At 43.2% G+C, this 25,998-nt stretch overlaps 1 protein-coding gene across 1 annotated transcript in view; it reads left to right on the top strand.

Moving 5' to 3' along the window:
• The first annotated feature begins 7,204 nt into the window (after positions 1-7,204).
• fbxl16 (F-box and leucine-rich repeat protein 16) overlaps positions 7,205-25,998 on the top strand; it is a 47,437-nt gene continuing 28,643 nt past the window's right edge. The window contains exon 1 of the mRNA XM_034088496.2: positions 7,205-7,594. The gene's annotated coding sequence lies outside the window, so the exon portion shown is untranslated. The remainder of the gene's footprint in view (positions 7,595-25,998) is intronic.

The raw sequence follows: 25,998 nt of genomic DNA, 5'->3' as shown, positions 1-25,998 counted from the left end.
TTTTGTTTTTAAAAAACGTTTTCAGATTTCACATCACATAAACCCCAAATCCCAGCATGCATTGCGGCTAAACCATCCAATCATCGAGCTGAGGATCTTGCCTACGTCAGTTTCCGGTTTCATTTATCACCGATGTATTTTGTTATACACACATTCCTTCACATTTACATTTTAATTTGCATTAAAGTATTTTGTGAGGCCTTCCAACATGTTTTTAAATATAACTACGGTTGTAGTTGAAGAGTTTGTAAATTAACATGAACCGAAGCTGTTGCCTGGCAACTCAATCGCACAACGTCACGTCCGTTAATTCCACATCCACACCAGATCTACACGCATGGATTAACATCGATTTACTACATTAATGTAGCCTTTGTTTCTGCTAAAAGAGGTGTCGACCAGCTGGGGTAACAAGAAAATTGGCGTAATTGAGTGTGACTATTAAAAAATAAATCATTATTATATTAATATTGACAATAACAACCGACCGTCGGGGTTGCATTGAGATGGGTATGGCTGCAGACCGCAGCAAGGAGGCGGATCGTATAGGGGCGGATCGTATAGGGGCGTTTCCTAACTTTTTTTATCCAATAGCAACTTAAGGGATTCCAGCTGCTTTTATAAATCCTCGCAGAAGAAGTCAATAGGCTTGTTTGAGACAAGCAAGACCTGCGCAGACCTGCACAGTTGCGATCAACGTCTTGCTAGTGCGTTGCATGATGGTTAGTCATTTTGTCCGACTTGCTCTGGAGGCTCGCCCACATGAGACTTTGAAATCTCGCGGGACAAAGACGCCCGCAGCCTTGAGAGCGAGGCGAGTTGGCGCAGTTGCTCTCCACGAGCTGCGGAAGCGAAATGCTTGATGGGAAATGGCTCGCTGGTATCTCGAGCTGAGCGCTCATTGGTGGTTTTTACCACGTGCTGCTGATGAAACTCTCCAATTGGCTGGCAAAAGTTTGTTGTTGTTTTGTGTCAGTTTTATGTCGCCACATCCATTCCCATTTTTCATCATTGTTCCACAATGTTTATCATCATGAAATTAATATCTATATATTTTATACTATACTGCTTACCGTTTTCATACTTTATATATCTTAGCATATTCATACACACTGTTCATACTGCTCACAGGCTGATATCTAGTGTATTCATACCCCACTGTTTATTCATCATTCAATTCATTCTATATGTTATTCTGTAGATTGTGTACATTACTTTCCACTTCACTGCTTGTTGCACCTGGTTAGAAGCTAAACTGCATTTCGTTCTCTCAGTACCTGTAATATGTGCAATAACAATAACGTTTCTCTTTAAGTTAAACCAAATCATTAAAATAAAATCTATTGTAATGTAATGATTTGGTTTAACCTTATTTATTGAATACATCATTTAAAATGGCAAGATTAAATCAAATTACATTCTCCATACAATACATGTGGGATTTCTATTGCATCCACTTCATCTGCAACGAAAAACGCCAACGCAATTTCCGCCATTGCAAACCCAGCCAGTCAAGACGACTCCGAGTCCGAGCTGTCCGACTTAAGACGAGCTTTTTGACACCTCCCCCGGCTGCGATCGTCTACTCTCGGCTACTCTCGAGGCGAGCCGCAATGTGTCTCAAACAAGCCTACTCGTTCTAGTGATGGGAATTCCGGCTCTTCTTGGTGAGCCGGATCATTTGGCTCGGCTCACCAAGAAGAGCCGGCTCTTTCGGCTCCCAAAGGGCTCTTCAGTTTACCACATATTATACCTTTTAATTAAATCAAATGTAGCCCTGTTTTGACTAATGAATTATGTATATGTGTACACATATATCACTTAAATTATTCAATACATCCTTTGTACTGAAGTATTCAAAAGTAAAAATTACATGTTTAATATAAATTATTTGCTGTGGCCAAATGTTTTCATTGCATTTACAGACCCGTGTAACTCTCTGATACCACCCAATGAATGCATTGACTTGCTTGTAGAACCACGCTACACAAAACAGATAGCAACACCTATAAAAACTATTTAAAAAAAGGGGCTACTGTATCAACCTATATAAAGTATATACATATAGTTTTTCTCCCTGCAGGAGAGGGGAGCGTGCTTTGAGATCAGCTGCTAGGCTGCAGCGGGGAGAAGAGGGGGACAAAAAGAAATCTCCGTCCTCCGTGTTTTATTCTTATAGAAGTAAGAAGAGAAGTAATGGGGCAGAAACCCTCCTTTTTACGCAGCGGTCCAGACATAGACATCAAACGGCGACACATATTCAGTTGCCAGTTACTTTTGGCATTAGGGCAGGGATATCTAGATACTTTCCAAGGTTTGACATAATGAATTGTGCTACTTTTAAAGCAAGCAACGATTTTCTCAAATCTGTAATCAAAAAGCTCCTCAAAAACACTATAGAAGCTGTTCCTGCCGTTGTTACGTTAGTTCAAACAGTAACAACGGACTACTTTTCTTAGCGGATGCATGTCAATTTAAATCAATACATAAAACTATTTTTTAAATCAATAAAATCTTTTTCTAAATCCATAAAAGCATTTCAATTATTATTTCAAATAAATTCACTTTTACAAGATGCATGTGTGCTTTGTACCAGGTTGTAATCACATAAGTGATCATACCACTTGCTCGTTCTATCGATTCCCGTCTGATGAAAGGACCAGGAGTCGCTGGAACAGACATATCAGGTAATATACATGTTGTGCATGGAACATATATAGTCAAGTTAGCTACCTAGCTAGTAGCGACGAGTAGCGAGCACGTTAGTTAGCATTACATTACTTAGCCTTGTCACTTTTAGTAGCCTTACCATAAAGTTATTATTTTATTACATGAAGTAAACCAACATTTTAAACAGTAATCTTGAGTAGTCATGATGGTAAGTATTTCGTGAAACATTTGAAGAGTAGCCTACTGCGCCATCCACCGGGTGCTATGGAAGCAGTCAGGGAGAGTCGAAGGAAGGCAGGCAGGGAGCTTTGCATGACATTCTTCTGGACGTGTTTCATTGTGATGACAGTAAGGGTGAGTCAATCTGTTTGTTGGAAAGACAGTAGTTGAGTGATTACTGAGAGAAAATTATTAGAAGAGATAATTATTCAAAGTGTTGTTACTTTAAAGTGTTGTTACTGACCTTTTTCTCTTTTATTTCCTTTCCCTCACCTGTAACTGCTGAGACCCTGAGGAACATGCACACTGACCTGCTCTGGCAACCTGATTTCCACTGTATGGTATATTATTTATATACATCAAAGGCACAATGCACCCCCCTGAGACACACATGTATTGAGTGTGATATTTTGCATAGGTCAAGTGAAATCATATTTACACACTAGAAAACTGTATGAGCGGCAACTTGTTTTGAAATTGAATTTTTAATATCCGATAATAAAGTGGATCTGTTTTCTTTATTCTTCTCTCTTCCCAGCTCCATCCATCACCGTGCTCTGTTTCTGCAGGTCCTGCTTGCTAATCAATGCTTTATTTTTGTACACAATTACAAATAAAGTCAATGTATTGTATGACATGAAGTTGTGCTTCATTCGGAGTCAATAATAAATTAATTCTGCCTTCAACTGCACAATGTGGACTGCACCGACATCCATGTAGCTGCCCCCCAGTAAGATGAACCAAGCAAAGAGGGTCACCATCATGCCCAAGGACATCCAGCTGGCTCGCCGCATCCGCGGAGAGAGGGCTTAGACTGACCCGAGACCAGCACACCCAAACACAACGGCTCTTTTAAGAGCCACCTACAGTTTCAAAGAGTTGCAATCCTACGTTATTATAATGATTAAACTGGTTCATGTATCACTTAGTTTACTGAACCGTGATGAATGAAAGAAATGAGTGAGGTCGTGGTTTAAAGAAGTTACAAAGACATTCATATATGAGTAACAGGTCAGTGTAAACACAAGCCTCTGTCAATTATGGATCATTCAAACTATATACAAATAATATGTAATAAAGTTCTAAAATAAGTATTCAGTATATTCCTTGATAGCTTTTGGAGAAGGTTGTTTTTAAGTTGACTAAAATCTATCGTTTCAACTGTTTCACTTTATAAAAAGGAACAGGTGAGTAGAGCATCATTGAGTTTCTTATTCTGTCAGTAAATTATCCAAATGAAATGTTTATCATTATTTTAGTCAACCCTAAACAAATTGATTGTACCTTTTTAATAATGACCTTACATGGTTGGTGGACCTTACAAAGTTAACTTAACTTCAGAAAATCAAATCTGTTCTGAGATAAAACTAATAAATGTTTAAAGATAGGAACTTGCCATCCCACTGAAGAACAGTCCGTAGAGATTTAAAGGCGTAGTTGTAGTTCAGTCCAACGTTTCATTTGGATTCATTTCGCCAACAGTCAACTATTTTCATAAAGAATATATATATTTTTCAAAGTCAACTTTATTGTCAATCTTACTCAGTTTGTGTTTATAGAGAGAGAGATCAAAAAGACTTTTAAATCAAATAAAATTATACAATTTACAGATATGTATACAAATATATATATATATCCTATATACACCATCATGTATAATGATGGTGGACACTTCACCTCCAGCAGGGCAGATGGCTGCACAAGTCCATCGGGGGATGCTCCCAAAACACCAACTCACTCACAAAGAGACCAGACTCGAACACTGTCTCCTGATAGGCCTGCACAAAAGCCTTCACCCCTTCGGCCTCGTTTACAACCCCCCAGTTGACAGCCATGACTCCGTCCAAGTTGTACCCCCCCGAGCACCCTCTTCATGAGGGACGCGCATGGAGTGGATGAAAGTCCCGACCGCAGCACAGTACCAAACTTGCAGGCTGTCAACCTGCCCCGCCTGTGTAACTGCCACTTTGTCCGCTGTCCTCCGGTGGCTGTCTGGATGGCAGCTTGCTGGTCTCTGCTCAGTCGCATTGAGGCAAGAATTGCCTCAAGCCCCCGACCCCCATGCCCCTTCACCAGCTCCGGCACGGTGACAATGGCCTGATGTTGAGGCCGCGGCTCTGGCTCAGGTGAAGCCATGCCATGCCACACTGTGCGCCCCTCAGTGCAGACCTGAACCAGTCTACATCCTGAGTGGCGATGTCTCTGGCCAGTGGGTTGTATGTCTCCTCTCACTGTTGGTAAAGTTGAGACACCGGCTGGACTACTTTGGAAGTGCCAGGCTTCCTCCACTGGCACTCAACATCTGTGGAGCTGATCTGCCACATTGCACATATTGCCAATGCTGCAGCGTGGCTGCATTTGTACATCCCCCGTGCACAATCACAGACAGCGCTCTGCATCGCGCCATCGTCTCCCATGCAGATCTGTACAAATAAAGAAAGTACCATGTTTGTTAGCATGCTATAATAGATTGAATGAGCAATAATACAAGGATGGTCCGGATCTGGGGGTGGGAGGGGTTATTCCAAAGTTTTGTCCTATTGTCTGATTGTTGTTATTGTTTGTTTTTTCTGTATTTTTTGTAATGTGTGTTGTACTGGTTGTGATTGTACATTGTATTTTTCTAAATGTGTATGAATACATTTTTGAAAAACATTTGATCAACAATAAAAAAGGATTTGGTCAGGATCTAGACTCAGTGTGTTAATTAATTAATCAATGCTCTCTACATTAGGAAAACACATACCGGTGTACCCGAGGGAGTCACACACAGCTGTGCCTGGATAACCAAACACATTGACAAGATAACCAAAACCCTTGAATCTACACACAGCAAATAAACTCAAATGACACAACGAGATGTAAAAGGAGATCACACATACTGTATAGTCGATATAAAACTGGCCGCTTCAATCTGAAGAGCAACTAAAACAAAACACGGGAGTGTACCTTGTTCTTGTGAACACTAATGTTATCCACAGCATACACACAGACCACGAAGTTCTTAAGGAGAAAACTAGTTACTGAAACAAAACACGTTAGTGTACCTTGTTAGCTAATGTTAGCTAGCTGACATTAACGTTACACATTGCACTCATGTTACTCACCGAAACCTTGTAAAGCCGGTCTCTTACAGAACCGACTAACTCCCCTTTCGTGTATGTCCAGCTCTCAACGTGTCCAGACTTGTAGTGATGTTCACCTCGTTTTATACTGTTATTCTCATTCTGAAAGAAACAGGTGAAATTTGCTAACGTGGCGGCCGTCTTTGTGATGGTGACGCGTATTGTGCGAGACCAAGAGACCTGTAGTTCACTCAGCGGTTTCACACAAACAAATGTGTAACTTCACAATTTTACGACACATTTTTATTTGTTTGACTTGCAAAATATTATTTTAAATTGACAAACATCATATGTGTCATTCGTGGCACAATTCAAACGGGATCAAAAGATAACCTTTCTCTCTCCATTGACTTCAATGTATAATTTTACGCTTCCGGGGTCCCATGGAGGCTCCCGGAAAGGGAGGGACTTCGCCTCTCTATTGGTTGCATTTGCTTGGCATTTCCGGTTATTTCTCCAATGGTTAACATGGGTTAACAATACCGTGTAACTGTCACGTTTGAAGGGATGAATTTGTGACATCTTCACGTCTCCCAGCATGGTAAATCGTCACATGTTCACGTCTTGCCGTGATATCGGGTTGCTACTGGGACATGTCTCCATGTTTTAATGTTCAAAAGCTCTTTATTGTTCTCATACTGCCTGTGCTGCAGCACCTCTTTTCACCCTCTGTCTGTAACCAGAGCCCAGTCTGCTCTGATTGGTTAGCTGGCCAGCTCTGTTGTGATTGGTCAACCGCTCAGAGACAACCTGCCCCAGCCTATCAAGCACACTTTGTTGAAGTTCTAGCCAATAGAAGACCAAGTGTTACATAGTGATGTTACACAAAATGCACTAAAACCTATACAACCAACTACTACAGGAAAAGGAGAATACCCCAAAAGCATAATAGGGACTCGTTAAGTAATTATTCCACCACAGTACATATATTATTATTACGAACAATAACCCCAACACACACGAGCTCAGTGTGTGTGTGTGTGTGTGTGTGTGTGTGTGTGTGTGTGTGTGTGTGTGTGTGTGTGTGTGTGTGTGTGTGTGTGTGTGTGTGTGTGTGTGTGTGTGTGTGTGAGAGAGAGAGAGAGAGAGAGAGAGAGAGAGAGAGAGAGAGAGAGAGAGAGAGAGAGAGAGAGAGCTGCTCAGGTTACATAAGAACAGAAAGGCTCCTCGGTCCTATCTCTTTAAATGAGACAGAGCTGCTCCGCTCTGCGCGTGTGTGTGCGTGTGTGTGGAGGAGACATTACGAGGAAGAGAGGGCCACTGTGTTGTGGAGGAGGAACAGGCGATCGGAAACACAAACCAGAGGATATTTCGCTTCGATTTCAGCGTTTTTCTGCAGAGGATGCTGAGCGTCGCTTCTCTCTGCGGCTGATTCGGATTCCGGACCCGCGGAAGCTTCGCGTGTCTGCGGGCTGGGTGGGCGCATCCCTCGCCTCCCGATAGGACACAACGGGCAGGGCTCTGATCATTATTTATTTCGCTCTCTCCGCGCCGCAACGTCGGGAGGAAGGTGACCGAGAGGCAGCGAGCACAGCCGGGCTGACCATGGATTAATGCCCGAGAGGATTTTCATCTGAGAGGTAAGGGATGCTGCGGAGGAGACGCAGGCCGGGGGAGGAGGCTGCGTCCCCGGGTGCAGAGTGTGTGTCTGTGCTTGTGATGGACGGACGGACGGGGGGGTTGGGTGACGGAGCAGCATCCACCCTGCAGAGCAGAGCGGAGGGGCGGTGAGGGTGGAGCGGCTGGAGGCGCTGGGTGTTCGGCTCTTTGTGTGCATCATTCCGGGGCCTTTGAGTGCCGATCAGCCGCATCGAGCTGCGTATTATTAACAAACACCATGACGTCAGCGTCTCTCGGTGACGCAATCCGCTCCGTGCTCATTTGTGCAGATGTATTTATTGTTGAGTCTGTTTTTGGGTGCAGGTGTGTCCGGGCTGCGATGCGGCCCTGATGCTCTGTCAGCTGTTTTTAGTCTCTTTGCTCCATGACATGTGATTCATGACATTAGACTTAGCCTGATGCTCCTCACCGACCCCCCCCCCCCCCCCCCCCCATAGCTTTAAGGATATCAAAATCATCTTAGTATTGTTGAGCTCCATTGAAAATGTAAACATGTAAATGTTGACTTTATTAAATGAATGATGTCAAAACTGTATTAGGTTAGTTGAACATACTAATATACAATTTAATATTATTGCTTTCAGATAACCTAATACAGTTATGTGACATTTGTTGACATTATTTTAGTTAAAGTGAACGTTACTGTTTGTTCAGTGTACTTTGGGACTCCCTGTAGATGTCCTGAACATTTGAACAGTGTTTGGCTTCAAAGCTCAAGTTTGTGATGACTGACACTCCTGGTGGGGGTGGGGTTGTGTGGGGGGTGCACTTACCCATGCATCTTGATAGTGTTTTTAGTAAATACCCACAAATGCAAAGCTTGTTTGTTTATAACGCTAGCCTTCTGTGATAAATGTCTCCAGCTCCAAACTGAGATGACCCTGGTGACATGTCTTATCGTGACGTGTGTAAGATAAGTCTGAGTTTAGCAGACACATTGAAACATTCAATGGAGGATTGAAAAATACCTTTCTGAAAAGTGTTTAGAACAATGTGGTATTTCATAATAACTTGGAAATCACAATGAGATGATAGACTAAAAATAGTACCAGTAGTAATAGTGTCTTTGTGTTATTCAAAAATATTCAAAAATATGTATGAATCATTTTTGGAGGAGATGTTGATGTGTTTAATAACAAAACTGGAAGAAAACATCTTGTCCTTTGAAAATTAACCTTTTTTCTATACTTTACTATAATAGCATTAAAGTTAAACTTCTTTTTTGTTATAATATTATGCACATTGGATTGTGGATTGATTCAATTGTATGCATACTAAATAATTACATGTGGGTTACTTTCTGCTAAAGAATATTGTTTTATAAAACAGACCATCAAAGTTTGGACATTTGGAAAATAATTGAGCGATTCTGTTGTAACTGTAAAACATCCGCTGCAAACACACACGTGCATTCAGACCTGATCAATTGAAGAGCTCTGCACTGTGGAGTAAACATGGCCGCTTCTGAAAGGTGTTCCTTTGACAAGATCAACAACATACAACATGAACTCTCTGGTTTGTTGTTCATAGCATTATAAGGGAAGAATTAATTTATTGACACTGTGTTGCTGAGTAAAAAACGAATTGGTCATCATTTTAAACATTTCATTTGTTTTTAGTGGCTTGAATGATGGCTAGCAGCTAACGATGCTAACAACACCAGCAGTGCATTGACCTGCAACAGTGGGCACAGAGCTAACAGAGCTAACAGAGCTAACAGTGGGCACAGAGCTAACAGAGCTAACAGAGCTAACCTGAGGGGTGGGTGTGCTTCTCTGGCAATATTGGTACATTATCCGGAGTACAAGGATTTATTTCCTGTAATTTGGCTGAACGGGCCCTTGAGGCAAACGCATGGTGATTGTGTTCTATAAATACAATGTCTATGTGTTATATAACAAATATAACAAAAACACACATATAGCACGCTGGTGGGTGAGCGTGGCTTGTGTCTGCCAGTGAAATTAGAATGGACCTACCATAAATAAACATCCTCAATGACAGGATCCAAGCGTACGCTCAGTACAGATCTGAGTTAGATCCATGACAGGCTATTCTTAACCGATCAGATCATTAAACCATATGTGCTATTTGGTCAATCGAACTTGCTGTAAACCATTCGAACAAAAACATATTTTCAACGCCATTCTTTACTTTTCTTTTGATGAAGAAATACTGTCCAGTTTGGATATAACTGATGCTACAGCACAGCAGCATCTCCACAAACCTCTTTAGGAGTCGCCATTGTTGTTTTTAACATGTGGTCTGCTCACTGGTTGTTACGACGACACATGCGTTACTTTGAAGCCTAAAAGGTGGCTGACTGTGGGATCTTCTGACATCACCAGAAACCACCTGCACCACATAATCAATATTGTGTCATGTTGATTTATTGTTAGTTAACAGGTTATAAAGAGCGGGCAGACAGTGAACGCGGCAGAAACGGCCGCTTCCATCTCCCATAATGCTTTATTCTTGCTTGTTATGATGCATTTGAGCTTTGCTGGCACAGGTAGGCCCTCTGAGGAAGACAGAGCCTCAGTCTGTCATGTCGGCTCAGTTGTAGCGTCAGCGATGATGTTGGTCTGCTCCTTCTTTATTAGCCATGTCGTGCCTTCACTATCACAACGTGTCACAGAGAAGCAATGGCACTACGGTTGCGGTCAAATGTTCATACAAATCTGGTCCTATGTGTTCTTCTAACCACTATTCTTTAACCTCAGAGAAATGTGTCACGGGTTAAGGAAAGGAGTTAAGGGGAATTCATCAGGGCTGAATGTGATGCTAACATGCTAAGAGAATCTGACCTGGGATACACCGGTCAACGTATTGATGATGGGCCGGCAGGTGTTACTTCTGTGCGTATGCCGTGGGGAAATAAGGCCACATACAGCAGCAACATACGAAGGGCTCGGCCTCTCATTGGAGGTGAGATATATTGCCTCATGAGTTATGAGTTAGCAAAATCAATCAAAGGCATCTGTGGCAGTGCTCTTCCCACGACGTGCATCCTCCATGTAACATGTATTCACAGCTGAACCAAACCCAATGTCACACATGTAAGCATTTGTGCAATTGCAGCACTATTGCATAATCCATTGTCAGCAATAAATCATAAATGATTCCTAAAAAAGTCTTAACCTGTGAAACATTTGTGTAAATATATTTATTTGTATTTTTGTATTTTATTATATATATTGTATCGTTGGAGGAGCTCGGGTCGTAAGATTTTCTGTGCCATTTTTTTACACTGTAGCTTATGTGACATTCAAACCTTTGAATCTTGAGTTGAATCTTGAGAAATATATGTAGGTGAGGGCATTTCTAATATTGCTTTCCCTGTATTACTGTTCCGTGTCAGTTGTACTCTTGGACCACCTTACAATACTACGTAATAATGGTATTCTGATAGTTCTGAGCTTTCACATTCAAAGCACTTAGAAGTCAAGACGGTGGTAACATTTCTAAATCTGGACAGCTGCCTGCCTTGCTTTTGAACAAGTATAGGAAACCTGCGCAGAGCGCTACATGATGCTATTATTCTCTGAGTCTCAGGCTAATGCTTTCTCTTGCTTCTGTCGCGCAAAGTGGAGCAGGAGACCCATGCAGGAGACAGATAGAAGTGGAGCAGGAGACCCATGCAGGAGACAGATAGAAGTGGAGCAGGAGACCCATGCAGGAGACAGATAGAAGTGGAGCAGGAGACCCATGCAGGAGACAGATAGAAGTGGAGCAGGAGACCCATGCAGGAGACAGATAGAAGTGGAGCAGGAGACCCATGCAGGAGACGGATAGAAGTGGAGCAGGACACCCGTGCAGGAGACAGATAGAAGTGGAGCAGGAGACAGATAGAAGTGGAGCAGGACACCCGTGCAGGAGATAGATAGAAGTGGAGCAGGAGACAGATAGAAGTGGAGCAGGACACCCGTGCAGGAGACAGATAGAAGTGGAGCAGGAGACCCGTGCAAGAGACAGATACAAGTGGAGCAGGAGACCCATGCAGGAGACAGATAGAAGTGGAGCAGGAGACCCATGCAGGAGACAGATAGAAGTGGAGCAGGAGCCCCATGCAGGAGACAGATAGAAGTGGAGCAGGACACCCGTGCAGGAGACAGATAGAAGTGGAGCAGGAGACAGATAGAAGTGGAGCAGGACACCCGTGCAGGAGACAGATAGAAGTGGAGCAGGAGACAGATAGAAGTGGAGCAGGACACCCGTGCAGGAGACAGATAAAAGTGGAGCAGGACACCCGTGCAGGAGACAGATAGAAGTGGAGCAGGAGACAGATAGAAGTGGAGCAGGACACCCGTGCAGGAGACAGATAGAAGTGGAGCAGGAGACCCATGCAGGAGACAGATACAAGTGGAGCAGGAGACCCATGCAGGAGACAGATAGAAGTGGAGCAGGAGACCCATGCAGGAGACAGATAGAAGTGGAGCAGGAGACCCATGCAGGAGACAGATAGAAGTGGAGCAGGAGACCCATGCAGGAGACAGATAGAAGTGGAGCAGGAGACCCATGCAGGAGACAGATAGAAGTGGAGCAGGAGACCCATGCAGGAGACAGATAGAAGTGGAGCAGGAGACCCATGCAGGAGACAGATAGAAGTGGAGCAGGAGACCCATGCAGGAGACAGATAGAAGTGGAGCAGGAGACCCATGCAGGAGACGGATAGAAGTGGAGCAGGACACCCGTGCAGGAGACAGATAGAAGTGGAGCAGGAGACAGATAGAAGTGGAGCAGGACACCCGTGCAGGAGATAGATAGAAGTGGAGCAGGAGACAGATAGAAGTGGAGCAGGACACCCGTGCAGGAGACAGATAGAAGTGGAGCAGGAGACCCGTGCAAGAGACAGATACAAGTGGAGCAGGAGACCCATGCAGGAGACAGATAGAAGTGGAGCAGGAGACCCATGCAGGAGACAGATAGAAGTGGAGCAGGAGCCCCATGCAGGAGACAGATAGAAGTGGAGCAGGACACCCGTGCAGGAGACAGATAGAAGTGGAGCAGGAGACAGATAGAAGTGGAGCAGGACACCCGTGCAGGAGACAGATAGAAGTGGAGCAGGAGACAGATAGAAGTGGAGCAGGACACCCGTGCAGGAGACAGATAAAAGTAGAGCAGGACACCCGTGCAGGAGACAGATAGAAGTGGAGCAGGAGACAGATAGAAGTGGAGCAGGACACCCGTGCAGGAGACAGATAGAAGTGGAGCAGGAGACCCATGCAGGAGACAGATACAAGTGGAGCAGGAGACCCATGCAGGAGACAGATAGAAGTGGAGCAGGAGACCCATGCAGGAGACAGATAGAAGTGGAGCAGGAGCCCCATGCAGGAGACAGATAGAAGTGGAGCAGGACACCCATGCAGGAGACAGATAGAAGTGGAGCAGGACACCCATGCAGGAGACAGATAAAAGTGGAGCAGGAGACCCATGCAGGAGACAGATAGAAGTGGAGCAGGAGACCCATGCAGGAGACAGATAGAAGTGGAGCAGGACACCCGTGCAGGAGACAGATAAAAGTGGAGCAGGACACCCGTGCAGGAGACAGATAGAAGTGGAGCAGGAGACAGATAGAAGTGGAGCAGGACACCCGTGCAGGAGACAGATAGAAGTGGAGCAGGAGACCCATGCAGGAGACAGATACAAGTGGAGCAGGAGACCCATGCAGGAGACAGATAGAAGTGGAGCAGGAGACCCATGCAGGAGACAGATAGAAGTGGAGCAGGAGACCCATGCAGGAGACAGATAAAAGTGGAGCAGGAGACCCATGCAGGAGACAGATAGAAGTGGAGCAGGAGACCCATGCAGGAGACAGATAGAAGTGGAGCAGGAGACCCGTGCAGGAGACGGATAGAAGTGGAGCAGGACACCCATGCAGGAGACAGATAGAAGTGGAGCAGGAGACCCGTGCAGGAGACAGATAGAAGTGGAGCAGGACACCCATGCAGGAGACAGATAGAAGTGGAGCAGGAGACAGATAGAAGTGGAGCAGGACACCCATGCAGGAGACAGATAAAAGTGGAGCAGGACACCCATGCAGGAGACAGATAGAAGTGGAGCAGGAGACAGATAGAAGTGGAGCAGGACACCCGTGCAGGAGACAGATAGTCTCAACAGAAAACACTTATTTAAGGTTCAACCAGGCAAGAAAAGGCAGAACATTTCATATGGTTTGTGTACTGCAATAATGATAGTATAATGCACTATGGAACCCTGCCATCCGTCCTGTCGTCGCTGTATGTCGTCCTTATTGTTGTTCTGTTGTTGTTGTGTTACATGTGTAACTATTGTCCCTTGAAGAAGAGATCTTTTGATCTCAAGGGGCTTCACCTGGTTCAATAAAGGCTACAAACAAATGACATAACCCACATAAGCGGTGTCTCTTTATCCTTTGGTAGGTAGACTCTCCCATCCTCGTTTAGCAATTGAATATGTCCAACAGAACTTAACGTGGATCCTCCCGAGGAGATAAAGACTGAGCCTGTATTTACCACCCATTGACAACCTGTGTTAAAATAACTTTGTAACCATTAATGTAATCTCTGCTGAGAGCGCCTCTCCTTAGCACACACTCGCTACGGACATAAGCATGACTCTGCTCCCTACACAGAGCTAAGACACTCTTGTACCATGACAACAGCCTGCCACACAGGCAAAGGCTCTTCGTACACATACTGTCACACTAGAAGCAAAGCAGATAATGGTTCAGTTGGATACATTTAAACATCCATGATATTTCAGCCCGCGATTGTTAAGGGTTTATCATATTGTACCTTAAGTGCACCTGGACAGATACAGCGGTCCAGAAGTCCCCGCCCAGGAGAAGTGCTTTCTGTTGGACACTAGATGGTGCGATTCATTTGGACTCAAATACAAACATATCATTGTTGTAGATTTACCTGTGTTGTATCTGACAGCAAACATACACCACAGTGACACCTTCTAATGTTCAGTTTCATAGACCGTAAACAACACAAAGCAACAATAAATGGGTTACCTTTGAGTACAATTTGAATAAGCAGCTCACTGATTTCTACATTAAAGTATATTGCCACCTGGGCCACGGCTCCAAATATCACCAACAGCTGGCTGTACTGTGTGTTCAGCGAGCTAGGACCATATCACAACCTGTCTCACTCACTCATCCATGGCATTCATCTTTCTTCGCCTCAGGTTAGCTCAAACTGTATCTTTCTTAACAATATATATTGTGTATAAAATATATATGTTTTTCTCGACATAGTTCATAATAAGCTGGTAATGTAATTTAAGCGTTTTTGAGTTTCCTGAAAAGCACGATATAAGTCCCGTGTATTATTATTAATGTGTTTTCCTGTGTGGCCTCGTGATAGAGCTTTCTCACTATTATTTAAAATAAATACTAATATTCCTTTTTGTATAGCACAAGAGCACCCGTTTGTTAAACAGGAGGGCTTGGACGACTGTTGCTCTGGAAATGAAGATGTATTCAATCCGCAGTGTTTCTCAAACTTTTTCATACCAAGGACCACTTAACCAATAAAAAAACACTCGCGGACCACCTAACTCCACAAATATCCAAAATCGCATCGTTTTTCTAGAACATATTACAAATCGCCTGAAAATGGTACAAACAAGTGGCAACATGTGTGATGAAGGTGTTGCGCTGGGCTATATCATGCAATCGAAAGTGAAACTTAACGTCACTTCATTGCGGAGATATTCCCGCGAGAGTGCAGAAAACCTACATTTATTTATTTATTTCAAATGTGAAATGTTACCAATATACTCGCGGACCACTAGGGGGCGCTCACGGACCACCAGTGGTCCGCGGACCACACTTTGAGAAGCACTGAACTAAAGGAAGAGTCACGACAAGAGTTAGTTAGTTTAGACTTTCAGCTCTAAATGTGACAATGTTCAAGATGCAGTAGCGTTCCCCAAAGAAGTCAGAAATGTTTAAGGAAATGAATTTAGTAGGAAGTCTACTATATGACTTATGCCACAGCCATTCTGCTGCAAACAAGCACAGACTGTGGTTTTCCTAGCCACATTTCCAAATCCGATCCGAGCTAAATTATGCTATTAAAATATTTCGTTTGTCCAGACATAACTGTTTTAACCGAATAACTCCCACAAAAATAAACATGAAATATAACTTAGCTGACTTGGCTAGTAGTAGGCTACATTCTTGAAGTGTCTAAAGGCAGTGAGACTACAGTATGTAAACAGATTAGTGATCAATAGGGAAGGCAGCTTCCCATTCAGACACTGGGGTCGGATTTACAATGTTGGAGTAAAGAAACAAAGGGTACAATTAGGGGGTAGGCAGTTTCTAGAGATGATACATGATAATGATCAGAAGGTTTGCAATTGCAATATCATTAGGATGTAAAAAGTCTAGCAGTAATGATCAAGTCTGTGCCTGTTATATACCGTATATTCACAATCATGCATCATGTAATGCAATCACTTCATGATGTTACTGTAACATATTGGCAGCTGAAGCCTTCCCCTGATTATTACACGTTGCAAGACCCTAGAGGTTTCTCAATACTCTAATCCCCCCTCCTCGACTCCTCGACTCCTCGGTCCTGTTGAAGGACATCTCATTTCTCTAAATGCACTTCGAGGATCGAGCGTCGAGGAGGCTCTCTGGAGGAGCTATAACCGAGGATACACTGATGGGTCCTCCACGGCTCCTCCGCGGATGCATTTCCGGGAACGGTGGAGGCGTGACGCACGGCCGGACTTATCTCAGCCAATGACAGCTCTGCATGCATCCCCTGGATATTATTTTATTAACTGCTTTCATCGCGACGCGATGTTTCCAGAGAGAACAGCTGTGAGGTCCTGCAGAAAGCAGAGCAGTGTGTATAATATATATCACTCAGTATAAAGGCCCTGACACACCAACCCGATTTTGGGAGTCAGAGGCCGTCAGAGGCTGTCGGGCATTCGCGGCGCCGTAGTCAGGTTGGTGTGTCCCGCACCGTCGACCGTGACACGCCTTATTTGGACTGCCAGACCCGATGCATGGCCGATTCAACATGTTGAATCGGCCATGCATCGGGTCTGGCAGTCGGACCAAATAATCACTCTGATTGGCTGTTCAGCTAGCAAATCAGTGCATGAGAAGTGAAGCGGAAGTGAGGGACGTAAACAAACGATTTAAGAAGGCACACACAGACTGCTATTCATTTTCATCTCATCATGGCGATCTGGAATGATGCAAACGAAGACCTGCTCATCACCTTGATCCAGGAGAGGCCAGCTCTGTATGATATTACGGAGAAAAGATACTCTTCTTCTTCTCTGTCTTCCGGTTGTTGCCTCTTTTGAATGACGAATACACACTACCGCCGCCTGCTGGTAAGGAGAGTTATTGCCACTCATGCACTGAAGTCGGTGCGGTGTGTTCCCGTGCGACACATGGCCAAAACGCAGGAGAACACGGCCAGGCAACAGCCGACTTCAGCGTCGGCTAGTCCTCTGGTGACTGCTTGGTGTGTCAGGGCCTTAACAGGCCTACTCTCTGTATTTGTATGCTTTAGTTTAGTAGATATCTACAAACAAAGAGTCCATATTTTTCTAAGACCATTTAGTGCTTCACATAATAAAAAACACAACGGCTGTAGCCTGATTATGCTTTAGGAGCTGTAGGTGTGTGTGGTACAGTGTGTAGGTGTGTGTGTGCGTGGTACAGTGTGTAGGTGTGTGTGTGGTACAGTGTGTGGGTGTGGTACAGTCTGTGCGTGTCGATGCGGCGGACAGACTCAGTTGGTTTGGTGTCCTCTGCTTACTTTTAATACTTGTAAATACAACTTTTGGCCCGTAATTTCAATTCCCCATTTCAGCGACCAGAGAGAGGGGGGGGATATATCCAGTCTCTGATAGTGTTATTATGAGATTGCTCTCATACTTGTTTGATTCTGAAATTGTATATATTTATATAAATATATGTGTGTGTGTAAGTGTGTCCGCATCTGTAGCCTGTTATTGTCTCATTATACCGCACTGTGAATGAATCAAAGTAAATATACAAGTCAACATGAACACATCTGTCCATCAGACAGAGGCTGCTGTGCCTTCTGTCATCATTAATGGACGTCTCTTTAAAATGACCGCTCAGAGGAGAGGAGTTCTCATTTCTCTAACCGCCTGCTGCTTCCCCTCCTCTCTCCTCGGTTCCCCTCCTCAGCTCGCATCTCCTGTGGGTGGGACTAAGTATCGAAGATAGGAGACGAGGAAAGGAGTCGAGGAGGGGAAATTAGAGTATTGAGAAACCTCTTCTTTCTCTGATGCATCCTGTGTGTTGTTTGCATGGGTAGTTAACATTACACATCATATATATATTCTCTGTGGTGTTTGGTTGGCTGTTACATAATACACATATGCTTGAATTATTTCTGAACCTGTGCAGTTGATTGTTAATTTAACACTGCATGTGTTCCCCTGTGTGATTGCCACTGACAGCCTTGTGCCTACACACGGTGCTGGGTTGCATCATTTTAGCTCCAGCCATTCTTCATCTCATGTCAATACTACACATATTCTAGTTTTACACATTTGACATTGTCATCTTACAAACATGCACTTTGTGGTGTGTTATTGAAGGCTGAGATATCTCCAGCATCACTGTGTGTATTGATGCAGATGAAGGCCAGACACCCACAGCAGCACCACACTGATCTCACCGTGTGCAGATACAGGGAGGACCACTCAGCACAGTGAACCATCTCCACCTACTGCATAACGGGTGTGGTATCAAAACGACCCCATGGTCAGTCACTGTTTGAAGGAGAATAGTTCCCCATGTGTCTTCATTGGGTCAGAGTGGTTTCATCGTCTTCACCATGTTGTTCTGTTCTACTCATAACAAGAGGCACACATCTTAATCTTAGCATTGTGCATTGTGAACACGGAGGTGAAACTGCCTCAGCGGTTGTCAGGACAAACGACTATTCTGGCCAAGCAGGAAACGGCCCTTTGGCCCCAACCCATCGGGGCCCTTTGGCCCCATGTGTTAGCTAACAAAAGATGAGGGTCTAGTTCACGGCCAAAAGCTCTACTCAATTGACCCCATTATCAAAAAGTTACCAACATTCATTTGTGAAATACTCTATTGTGGCTGGCACCTGATTGGTCCCTGGTTCTCTGGAATCCAACATGGCTAACTGAGCAAACATGTTCTCTTTTTCTGTCTAAACAAAAGGTATTTCTGAAAACAATGATGATAAAATGGTTTGTTCCACTTCTCAATCTCTTTTTTATTTCCACGTGTTGACAGCTATTTGCTTCAAGCTAACTGCAAGTTGATAACTCTCAACTTTGTGCAAAGACAGCCTGGAAACATCTGGTGTCCAAACGGTTCTTCTAGTTGGGGTTAATAGAGACCTTTGTTCGGTGAAACCTTGGAACAGCATATCAAATAGTTTCTTCTTTGCCCTTTTATAAACCGGGCAGAACAAACTGCATCACAATATCTCCCGACGATGAACACAAGTTGTGTGCTCACAGAGAAAGTTAGAGATGTGAGAAAGTGGAGTCGCTGCTCAGCCGGCTGTGAGTGCAGAGACAGATACAGATGTGTCTCTGTCCAGGGACGGATTTCATAAAGACATGTTCATGATCTCATTTAGATATCTTTCTGTTTCTGGCACAGCGCCATCTAGTGGCCTTATTGAGAACAGGCTTAACAGGCAAGGCATCACCTGAACGCTTATGTTCTGCTCTTTCAATAGGTTGGCGCAGTGTGTCTTTACCATGAGCTGTCACAGAGATATTCAATCAGAGAGAGAATGATGGCATCGGATCCAGACAGCATGTGTGGCTTCATATAGGGGTCGCATTGTTGGACCCTCACTGTAGCTCTCCAGTAGCTGGCTGACCGGGTTGTCCCCCCAGGTTGTGATCCTTGAAGGTCCTAGATATCCTTTCTGGTGGACAACCTTCTACAGCATTCCATGGCTGTAAAATGACTTTGCGCCCTGGGTATGTTGTCAAACAATACAATGAGTAAGATACTTTTTTGATTCCATATCCTAAATACTACATGTTCAACACATGACTGTATTAGGTTAGTTGAAAGCAATAATATGAAGTTTGAATATAACTTAATAAAATATTAGGTTCAACTTAATGTTACTGCTTTCAACTAACCCTAATGGCTGTGTGGAATTTGTTGACATGATACATTTAATTAAAGTCAACATTTAAGTTTGTCAGTGCAGACAGTTACCAACACGACTAGCAACAATGCAATTTGTCTGTTGATATGAACAAAAAGATTGTTATACCCGTAAATATATCTTTAAATCACGGCTACTATTAGCATCCTGACTATTGTTATGGTAAATGATAAATGGACTGTACTTATATAGCGCTTTATCCGTCTTTACGACCCCTCAAAGCGCTTTAACTACCACATGTCATCATTCACACTTCCACACCTCATTCACACAGAGCAGTGCCACTTGCTTTAGTAAGCGAACACTCGCTCACACTCCGTTGGCCATCGAGAGCACCCCAGGGTTCAGTATCTTGACCCAGGACACATCGACATGTTGACTGTACGGGCTGGGATCGAACCAACAACCTTCTTGTTGAAAGACGACCGCACTCCCTCGCAGCCAAGTCATCGCCCAAAGCAATAACCGTAGGAATTCCAAAGAAGTGGAAGCCCTGACCTTCGTGCTATGGTTACTACTAAGTCAAACAGAAGTATTAATGAGTAGGCAGGTGCTGTTGGTTACTGATGAAGCTTATCAGAAGGAATATCAGTGCCTCGTTGCCTTCTGTGCCTCCTCCCTCACCAGAGCTCTGTTCCCAAACTCCACAGTACTCCAGCTGTTTTCACTAATCTGGGATCGCTTCTGTAAGCTGTTCGTTGAGTTTCTCCTTAGTGAAATGCTCTCTGGTAGATAGTGATCGGGTGTATATGTCTAGGGCTTTTATTTTGAAATGTGGCTTTAGTGCCACGCAGGGGGAAGACAGAGCATCCTTCCATCTTCGATCAGACTACGGAGCCTCAGTGTTGTTTTTATTACTTTCAGAAGTAAAGGCAGAACTCGGGTGCTATTGCCATTTCCCCTGGCAGTCGCAACCTGGAAGCATCCATGAAGTCTACAGCCGGTACATGTTTTAATCATCATTCCTTCATATAGTAACAAAGCCAATACGTTGTCACACCGTGCAGAAGACATTAGCAGCTGTGATTAAACCATCATTTTATGATAACACTGGTTTCTGATCAATCAACATGATGGAGGAGGAAAATCCATTTTAGTCGGGACCAAGAGAAAAAAATACTTTAAACAAATTGACAGACTTTAAGTGAACGTACTAAACACATTATCCAGCTTCTGGTGTTTTGTACAGGAATGAGTCCACCTGAGGGGCTTTAGTTTCTTTAAGATGAAGACCCTGAACCCAAAAGTGTTTGAGAGACAGAGAAGGAAGAAGTATTCAGATCTTGTACTTAAGTAAAGTAGAAGTAGTAGAGTGTATAAATACTCTGTTACAAGTACAATACTGCAATCAAAATGTTACTCAAGTACAAGTAGAAAAGTATTATTATCAAATATACTTAAAGTACCAAAAGTACAAGCAGATGTGCAGATTGGTCCATTTCAGAATAATATATATGATATGTTTTATAATGATTGATCATGAAAGTGTTCTCAAAGCTGGTGAAGGTGCAGCTAGTCTGAAGTACTTTGTAGACTGCAGGGTAGCTGGTGGATTTACTCCAGGTGGAACTAAAGTCTGATTCAACACTTGATTATATTTCACATCATTCATCCAGATCTGTGAAGTAACTGAAGGGATTAAATACATGCAGTGGAGGAAAAGTACACTATTTACCTCTGAACTGTAGTGGAGTAGAAGTACAAAGTAGCAACAAATGTAAATACTCAAGTAAAGTACAAGTTCCTCAAAACTACTAAGTACAAATACTGAAGTACAGTACATGAGTTAATGAACTTAGTTACCACTGGAGACAGCTGATAGTAGTTGAATTACCTGCATAGAATACTACATGGATTTCATTTAGAGAACTTATACACACACACACACGCACGCACGCACACGCACGCACGCACACACACACACACACACACACACACACACACACACACACACACACACGCACGCACACGCACACGCACACACACACACACACACACACACACACACACACACACACACACACACACACACACACACACACACACACACACACACACACACACACACACACACACCAATGCTGGCCTCCATCAGGGGTCAGTGTCATGGTCGTGCAGAGCAGGGGAGCCACACCCAGCCAGACGGAGGTCTCTGGGTACAGGGTGGGTTGAAGAGTCACTTGTAGTTGGGGTGTTAGCGCTAACCCTGAGGTTAGGATCAGGTTAGGGTCGGTTGGTCCTACCAGCAGCTCTCTGAGTCCTACACTCCAGATTGATGCTCACGACTCTGTTGAACATAATGTGTTGTCTTTGCCCCACATCAGTTTGTGTAGTAAGTCTGTGTTGATGAGGTCATCTTAAAAATTGGTGCAATAAACGCACCGATGGTGATTTTGAATGAACAACGATGAACTGATTATTATTTATTTGAGAATTCACAAAATGCATTTAAAAAGGCACATTATAGTCAAATAGCAGAAACATCATCAGAAATATCAAAGATAACACGCTGAATAATTAGCACGATGAACATCGAGCTGTACATTATGGTGCCGTTGTATGAATCCTGCATTTATCGGGAATGTATTGACTTGCAGTTTGCTCAATGATTTTGTAATGGAATCCTTGATCTGTAGAAAATCCATTTCATGTGGTTTCAACACTTTATACATGATGTTGTGAGCACGCATGTTGTAAGATGCAATGTATGGTCTTTGTTGGTCTGGTCATTGAGTAGAGCGACATTAAGACCCCGTTTAGATTGAGACGGTTCGTGTTGTATCCGCTACCTTTCTCTTTCGTATAGCCTGTTCGTTCACACGAGGCCGTAATGGAACCGCGGACACGGACCCCTCAAACGATAACGGGTCCCAAGGTGGGTAGATCTGCGGACGGAACGCTCTGGGGGGCCAAACGGCTCTGTGTGCGTCCTATACGATAATTTCCTGATAACGATGAAGCCATAGCCCCGCCTCTCCCCACCTCTGCTGCTCACTGCTGCAGCATGTTCAGTAGCTACTGTCTGTAGCTACTGAACATGCTGCAGACGTTAGTGCACAATCTACAGCTCCTCTACCACAACCATCAGCAACAAGTGGACATGGAGAACTACATGAACTACATGTTGCTAAATCCACGTGGGGCATAAACAGAAGGGCAACCATGGCAACAATGCTCGGGAAGTATTCTTCGCTGCTTTTGGTGTATTTTGTGGCGGAAGTACAGCGCCACTTACAGGCCCGGCATATGTACTACAGCGTCTCCAGCGAGTCGAGCGGTCTCGTGTGAGCGGACACGTTTATTGAGCCGATTGCGTGAACGGAAGACTTTTTTGATATCAACTAAGGTTCATTTTCGTTTCCGTTCCCGTGTAAATGGGGCCTAAATGACCATACCTCAGAACCTCTAAACACACACTTTCATTAAGAGTCTATTGCTGTGTCTCTCTTTATTTGAACACGTTAGCCTTAAAGAATCTATTAAAAACAGTCTCTCAAAAAAACACTTTTGTGTATATGGAAGAGTGTTACTGACAAAGAGGTTAAACAGTTTTTATTACCAAAAACAACAAAGAGAAATAAAGCTAAAGATAAATGAGATCTGAGATGGGCCACGAACAAAGAGTCTTTCAAAGCAGATCCTAATCTTCACCAAGGTTTGGGCTGCACAGTCGAGCTAAACAAAACAAAACATAAATCCCAAAGGACTCCTGCAATATTCAAATTACACAAAGCACAGTATTTGTTTGGTAATATTTGCTAACTATGTGTTCAAATACCATTTTGAATGTACTGTGGAGCAGCAGAGATATCTCGGCCTTGACGAAACATATTTGTTGGATACAGATCGTCTTAATGATCATGTTAATATACAATAGTTTGAAATGATGATGACAATTATGATGCGAAAAGGATCGATCACTTCAAAGTTGTGAATCAAATTGCAATATCAGACAAAATAAAAGCAGTTTTTCTCCCAGCTCTGAAATGGAGCAGAAAGCAGACCACCTGACACGTAAAAGCCTCCCTCACATCGTAGTAGTAAACTGTTCATAGTTATTATAGCAGCATATTGTAAGGAAACATTCTAAGTGTGTATTCTTCAGTGTGGACTGTTACATATGTGCTGATAGGCAAGGCAAGGCAAGGCAAGTTTATTTATATAGCACTTTTCAACGCAAGGCAATTCAAAGTGCTTTACAAAAAAAAAAAATGAAAGACATTAAGCATTAAAAAAGAAAAGCTAATAAAATAAACATTAAGGAAAAATACATGGATAAAAGTTACAGTGCAGTCTAAAATATGAATAGTTCAATTAAACATTACAAGAAAAAGTACATGGATAAAAGTTACAGTGCAGTTTAAGATATGAATAGTTCAATTAAAAGCAGCGACAAAAAGAAAAGTCTTCAGCCTGGATTTAAAAGTAGTCAGAGTTGCAGCGGACCTGCAGGTTTCTGGGAGTTTGTTCCAGATATTTGGAGCATAATAACTGAACGCTGCTTCTCCATGTTTAGTTCTGACTCTGGGGACAGAAAGCTGACCAGTCCCTGAAGACCTGAGAGATCTGGATGGTTCATCATTTAGCAGGAGGTCAGAAATGTATTTTGGGCCTAAACCATTCAGTGCTTTATAAACCAGCAGCAATATTTTGAAATCTATTCTTTGACACACAGGAAGCCAGTGTAAAGACTTCAGAACAGGAGTGATGTGATCCACTTTCTTAGTGTCAGTGAGGACTCGAGCAGCGGTGTTCTGAATCAGCTGCAGCTTCCTAATAGATTTTTTAGTGAGACCTGTGAAGACACCATTGCAGTAGTCGAGTCTACTGAAGATAAAAGCATGGACAAGTTTTTCCAAATCCTGCTGTGACATTAGTCTTTTAATCCTAAATATATTCTTTAGGTGATAGTAGGCTGATTTAGTAACTGTTTTAATGTGACTGTTGAAACTCAGGTCAGAGTCCATGACTACACCTAGATTTCTGGCTTTATCTGTTGGTTTGAACATTGCAGACTGAAGCTGAGCGCTAACTTTTAAACGTTCTGCCTTGGCTCCAAAAACCATTACCTCAGTTTTATCTTTGTTTAATTGGAGAAAGTTCTGACACATCCAGTCATTGATTTGTTCAATGCATTTACTCAGTGTTTGAATTGGAGCATAGTCTCCTGGTGAAATTGTTACGTAAATGTGTGTGTCATCTGCATAGCTATGGTAACTTATTTTGTTGTTCTTCATTATCTGAGCCAGTGGTAGCATGTAGATGTTAAAGAGAAGAGGCCCCAAAATGGAGCCTTGAGGAACCCCACATGTCATATTTGTCAACTCAGATGTGTATTTACCTATAGAAACAAAGTTGTTTCTGTCCTTTAAGTAGGATTCAAACCAATTTAGAACTGTTTCCGAAAGTCCCACCCAGTTTTCCAGTCGGTCCAGTAATATGCTGTGGTCAACAGTGTCAAACGCAGCACTGAGATCTAATAATACTAACACTGAAGTTCTGCCACTGTCTGTGTTTAAGCGGATGTCATTAAAGACCTTTACAAGAGCAGTCTCAGTGCTGTGGTTTGGACGAAAGCCTGACTGGAACACATCGAAACAGTTATTTAAATGCAAGAAATTACTCAACTGTTGAAAAACAACTTTTTCAATGATTTTACCTAGAAATGGGAGGTTTGATATGGGCTTGTAATTGTTCATTACTGAAGCATCTAGATTATTCTTTTTTAAGAGCGGTTTAATGACTGCAGTTTTCAGGGCCTGTGGAAAAATACCTGAGTGAAGAGATGTGTTTACTATATGAAGTAGATCTGAGGCCATGCAAGGCAAAACATCTTTGAAAAATCCTGTTGGAATAATATCAAGGCAGCAGGAGGAGGACTTCAGAAGTTGTATAATGTCCTCTGGGTTTTTATCATTAATCTGATGGAATTGTGTCATGGTGTCTGAATTGATGTTAAGTGGACACAGAGACAACACATTTGCTGTTCCTGATGCAGAGGCACTGACTGCTTGTCTGATTTTCTGAATTTTGTCAGTGAAAAAGGAGGCAAAATCATTGCACGCCCTGGTGGATAGAAATTCAGAGGCTACTGACACTGGGGGGTTAGTTAGTCTGTCGACGGTAGCAAACAAGGCACGTGCGTTGTTTTTGTTTATGGTAATGATGTCAGAGAAGAAGGATTGTCGTGC

Source organism: Pseudochaenichthys georgianus, chromosome 8, assembly GCF_902827115.2.
Source record: "Pseudochaenichthys georgianus chromosome 8, fPseGeo1.2, whole genome shotgun sequence".
Taxonomy (NCBI): Eukaryota; Metazoa; Chordata; class Actinopteri; order Perciformes; family Channichthyidae; genus Pseudochaenichthys; species Pseudochaenichthys georgianus.
Note: the sequence above shows the minus strand (reverse complement) of the source record. Positions and strands in the feature narration are given on the sequence as shown.